The sequence below is a fragment of the Acomys minous genome (assembly GCF_964271855.1).
Source record: "Acomys minous genome assembly, chromosome: 2".
Lineage (NCBI taxonomy): Eukaryota > Metazoa > Chordata > Mammalia > Rodentia > Muridae > Acomys > Acomys minous.
This window is the reverse complement of record NC_140484.1, coordinates 68,642,038-68,648,037: the sequence shown is the minus strand read 5'-3', so window position 1 is coordinate 68,648,037 and position 6,000 is coordinate 68,642,038.

Below are 6,000 nucleotides of genomic sequence, written 5' to 3'. Positions count from 1 at the left end.
TGTCTCAGGCAGTATGGCTTGAGGGTGTCTGGCCTCACATCTTCGTAGCTGAAACAATGACATTGTGTTCTGTTTATAAAGCACATTTAAGAAATGTTGGCTAAGAGCTTGGGAGATGGCTCAGTGGGTAAGAGTTCCTGCTCTTGGGGACCTGAGTTCGAGTCCTCAGAACTTTTGTGAAAAGCTAGGTATAACTGGGTGTGCCTGTTACACCAGCATGTAGGGGAGGGGCAGAGACGGACACATACAAAGGGCTCGTTGGCAGTCAAACCAGACATGTGGGTGAATTTGCAGCTCAGTGAAAGACCCTGTCTAAATGTAATAAAGTCGAGATTGATAGAAAAAGACTCCTGAGGTCCTGCGCTCTATGCCCACTCACCTGCACACTCGAGTGTATGCAACACACTCAAGTTTAAAATTAAAAAAAAAAAGCAGTTAAAAGTGAGCTACACATATACACAGTATTGTCCAACAGGGACATTTTTGGTAGTGAAAGCAATGTAACTGTCACCTAGGTGTCACCCAGGATTGTCCCAGAGAAGATAGCTATGGGGTCACTCTTGCTGTTTGGACTTACTATACAAGAGCCTCAAAAGCTGTCTGTTCAACCTATTTATCACACACATGAAGCTAGCGAGACCAAAACCGGTTTCAAATGGCAGGAAGCCACATCGCCTGCTGCTAGGAGAACACAGGGTGCAGGTTGCTCCTGACCCCAGCGTCAGGCTTACCCTATGGGTGTAAAGCTCTCAGCCGTTGTCTACACAAACACATCAGAGAGAAGCTATAAGGAGGTGGACGCTGGACCTCACTAAGTTTATGCAAGGACTTTATATACGGAGGTTCGAAGTGAACTTCCAAGGCATTAAGGCACTAACTAACCCAAGGCCACATCACAGCAAATGTAGTTGCTGGAACTGGAGAGGCCTGAGCTCTGCTGAACGGCAGTGCAAGATACCCCATCTAGTCTTTCTCTCCCTCTCTCTCCCTGTCTCCCCCCCCCCCCCGTGTGTGTGTGTGTGTGTGTGTGTGTGTGTGTGTGTGTGTATACATGTATCAGACCTCCCTAGTCTGTCCCAAGAATTTGTCCATAACGTTGCATCCTACTCTTATACTGATTCTCTTTTACGATGTCACTACTTGCTTTTGTAACTGCTTTCTAGGTGCTTATTCTGGTGGGGGGGGGCGGGGGGAATGAGAGAGAGAGAGAGAGAGAGAGAGAGAGAGAGAGAGAGAGAGAGAGAGAGAGCACAGAGAGAGAGAGCGCACAGAGAGAGAGAGCGCACAGAGAGAGCAGAGAGGGGCCTGCCTGGCACTGTGGGTGGTACGCCATGCATGGCTCGCACATGCACCTTTGCTGAATGGGGTTGTACTGGAAACCTATCAGATTGCTGACAATCCTTAAGAACCTACACTTCCCCCACAAGCCACAGAAACCCTCCACAGGAGCCCAGAACATTTTGCTGAAGGGACTGGCCCACTCCAGTAAGAGAAGGGCATGGCAGCCCGCTGCTTCTGAGCCCAGCACCCTCCCACCAGCTAGCTGTCTCCTCCAGGGCTCTGTCCTAAGCGGGCCTTTCCGGTTCCACTTCCAATCAGGAGTAATTTCGTGTGCGCTGGAGCCTGTTCCCTCTGGTTCCAGGAGCCGATGGAGTCCATGGCTTGTCAAGGAATGTTCAGGAAGTCAGGTGGAGAGCTTCCAACTGGTCCTTGTAGCAGGATTTATACCACAGCCCTCAGAAAATGCTACAAATTAGGGCCCTTTCCTGTCTTTCTTGAGAACTAGTTGTTAAACATTGACTGTGGGCTCCAAACTTCCTCCTCCTCCCCCTCCCCCGCCTGCATGCGTGTGCCCCAGTGCTCTCCTGCGTTCCCAGTCTCCTCCACCTCATGTTTTCTCAGCAGAGCCACCTCCCCCTTCTCCCCAAACACACACACACACACACACACACACACACACACACACACACACACACACACACACACACACACTTCTCGAATGTCCTGCTTAGCCCCCAAGAACTGCAGGCAATCAGCAGGCCCGCCCTTTGTAAGGTAAGGGTTACCTACAACAGAATTTGGTCAACCAACTCTCTTTCTCCACAAATGAGTCAGTTCTGAACGCGGCTTGTAAAAATGTGTTTACAGTGTCTCTCAGATCTCTGCCTCGCACATGCCTTTACTTGCTAAAAAGAAGTACCCAGTTCTCCTCTTAACTCCCGCCCCCCTCCCCACCCCTCACGTCCCAAACAAAGTGTGATCACCATATTTTTTTAATCTCCAGCACGCCCTGGGTCTTGTCAGGCACCCGCATATGGACTGAGTTTCTTTTAAACAGGCTAAAGTTTCTCCTGTCTCCATTTTAGTCTTAACAGTTCTGAGTAGGGCGAGAAGCAGCACTCGCCACTTCCAAGATTAATTTAGCCGTAACTCAAATATTTTGGAAACAAAACAAAGACTGTGGGGGGGGGGGAATCTTGCTGCAAATTAGTCAGTTGCTGAAGTGGAAGAGGCGGTTTTGAGGCAATGTGGAGCAGCGAAATCTTAAAGATGATCCTAAGGGCAACTATTCACCTTCGCTAGAAGACAGCGAGATGGATCTCGGCAATAGCCCCACTTCCTAAATTCACTCCCCGCTAGGAACTGCTTGCTGCTCACTGACAGCACAGTGTGCATAGGAAAGGGAGGGGCGGGGAAGTGGGGCCATACTTGGGAGCCATATTTAGGCCAGTTGAGTAGCATCAGGTAGGAAAACTTCAAGCAAGTTCCTTTAGTTGGTAGCTCCCCTCAGGAGGAGGAAATCCCATTGTATACCTGGTCCCCACTGGTAGGCCCAGAGCAAAAGTCCTGTGCTCATTCAACCGTGCTGGCAGGCATATTGCTTTTCATCAGTGCAGCGAGTCTAATGATTAGGGGCCCACACTGCCCAGAGCCCGCTCAGGCTCTGAACATCACCATAGACCAGAGCCACTATCCACTTCCAATCCTGTCTGGTGCGCGGGCAGCTGTCACTTGTGGCGTGCTTGCTGTATGTTAAGTACAGCTCCTGCAGCAAGATGGATATACTATAGACTTCCTCAGACCCTCACCAGACATGTCGCTCAGCCAGGAGTTAGTACATTCAGAGTTGTGTCCCTGTCACTGCTCTCCAGCTCTAGAACTTTCTCAGCTTCCAAATGGAAACTGCATCTCCATTTGCACGCTCTACCTCTCCTGGAGCAGGCACCCTTCTGTTCCTCATCTGTATGGCTTTGGCATCTCTGGGAACGTCTCTAGGTAGGACTATAGTTGGTCATCCTTTGGGATCTTGATGAACTCAGCATACTGTGATTTTTTTTATATTACTTTTATATGCCTTTAATTTTTAAAAAAGATTTATTTATTATTATGTATACAGTGCTCTGCCTGCACATACACCTGTAAGACAGAAGAGGTCATCAGATAACACTATAGATGGTTGTGAGCCACCATATGGTTGCTGGGAATTGAACTCAGGACCTCTGGAGGAACAGCCAGTGCCCTTAACCTCTGAGCCATCTCTCCAGCTCCCTTTACTTTTTCCATAATTTGAAAAAACGTTTTTCAAAAATACTCCCTTGCTCCCACAGGCTATATGAAAATTGGTAAATGGGCTCCATTTGGCCCAAGGCTGGAGTTTGCCAGCCTACCCTTGCTCTGAAGGTTTTCACAGGTCTGACCACCTGCCTTTTGATAAACACTTTAAACAAGGCACAGGGAGACCAAGAGAGTTATCTACTGTGGCCATAAGCAAACCAGAAACAGGACATAGCGGCCGCACATTTGTTCTTGAGCACGGCTTCATGCTGAGTGACCCAGCTGGAAGTTACCATTATCTCTGGTCTCTCCCAATCTTTCCGCCTGAGGCTGGGGGGATGGGCGGTACCTGGAACACTGATGACAGGAAAAATGTCAAGCATGCACTTGTCCTCTAACTATCATTCAAGTGCAATGAGCCAGGCCCGGCAGTAAATAGTCAGCTTCATAGTCATTATTTCTATATACGGTGACTCTCCAGATGCTTTAAAGGTGCATTGTAAAGGCCGCTGAACCCGGCTCTATTCTTATGCCGTAGCCAAGTGTATCTTGAGTCTGCAGTCCCAGCCTCTCAGCCAATGCCCTCACATATTCTATCTTTTCTTCCCCCTAGAAGTCAGAACTCACACACTTGGGCTTTTCTGCAAGTTGGGATAGCAAGTCCAGAGAGGCCTCACCCCAGCCAGCTCAGCAATGTGCACCGTGCTGGTGGTCAGCGCTGGGTTTCGGTACAGCCAGTAGATGGTACGCATGGCAAGGGCAGGCAGAGATTTTTTTTTTAAACAGCTGTCTTTCAAAAGCAGGAAAGAGAGGGGCTGTGTGTCCTTTACTGGGTGAACTCATTACTTCCTTTTTATAGCCCACTCCTCCCAGGATCCTGGAAGTCCCATTTCTGCACAGACAGCCCTGGTTCCTTGGGGGTCCTGTGTGGCCTCCAATTTGGGAAAGAACCTTCTCTACTGGACACTATGAAGTGCATTCGTGCCCTAGGTAGGATATGGCCCTAGTGCTTGAGGTAGCCCAATCTCCTCTCCCTGTGCAAAATGAAACAATGGCCCACTTTCTCATCATTAAGGGACCAAAAAAAAAAAAGTCTCTTTTGGGGAAGGGTTAAAGATGTCTGACAAGGGTTAAAGATGTCTGACAAGGAGAACCCTGTCTTTAGTGAGTCTGGTTCACTGTGATTTCCAGATCAGGTGGACTGCCTGATCAATAAAACCAGCTCGGTAGGTATGAATCATAATGACAGCAAAGGCAATTAAAATGAGCAGGAGACATGTAGGAAACCACAGCTCTGGTTGCTAGTCTGGTAGCCAGAACACAGTTCTAAGAGGCTGGCCCCCTCTGAGGAGATGGGAACTCTGAGTTGCAGTGGGGCTCTAGGGATCCATGAAAGGGCGTGGCCCCCAGAGATCTGCAGTCTAGAAGAGAGATGCCTTCCACTGACCAAGACCTGGAACCCAAGGTCAATTAGATAAGAAAAGTGCTGAGGGGGTGGTGTTTGGCAGTTGGGTGGGGTAAGCAGGAGGTAAAGAGGATCCTGCACAACCAGCATCTTCATGGTTCACCTTCAAGGCCCTGTTCTGGCAGGTAGCTGCCTCCGGATGCCCCACTGGTTTCTAGATGCAGCTCTTTCCGCTGGTCAAGCTCCTTCGTTCTCGCTGCCCCAGAGCTCTCAGCTGATGCCCAGGTCTTGCAGATGAAAAGCACCATCTCACATCCTTAGGCTTCCTCAAGAGGAGTCCAGACCCAGAACTGTGGGCTGTCTGTGGAAATGCAGGGCCGCCGTCTCTTAAAGGGGCTGCCCGTCTAAGGAGGACCTGTGAGGGCACTGAGATGCAGTTCTGCCAGCCTGGTCTCAAAACCCTGGGATTCCAAAGGCCAGGCTTCACGAGTCTGATTTCTATCCGCACACAAGCTGTGGTGAGTTAAAGGTGCCCCACACGCGCAGAAGGGACCACGGCAGGGCACAATTGTCTTGGTGCCGGGGAAAGATGAGAACCAGCTGCAGTGGCATCAGGTAATCCAAACCTTCCACAGGGTGTGCAAGGGCTGCAGTCAGCTTTGGGGTTTGGTGGGAAAGAGTACCCAGACTTGAGCTTCCCTTTTTCTACCGCAGTGAAAGAAAAAAAAACTTTTGTATATTGTACTGTGTATTTCCCCAGCGCTTCCAGGAGAATTTCCCTCAACTTAGCTGCAAGGGAAAAAGTCAAGCTCTAGGGCCGTTCAGATGGCTCAGCAAGTAAAGACACTTGCCTCCAAGCCTGACGACCTGAGTTCAGTCCTCCTGTGGGGAAGAGACCTGACTCTCATGAACTGTCCTTTGGCCTTCGTACATGCATTATGGCAGGCACACACGCGCGCGTGCACACACACACATACACACAGAGAGAGAGAGAGAGAGAGAGAGAGAGAGAGACAGACAGACAGACAGACAGACAGACA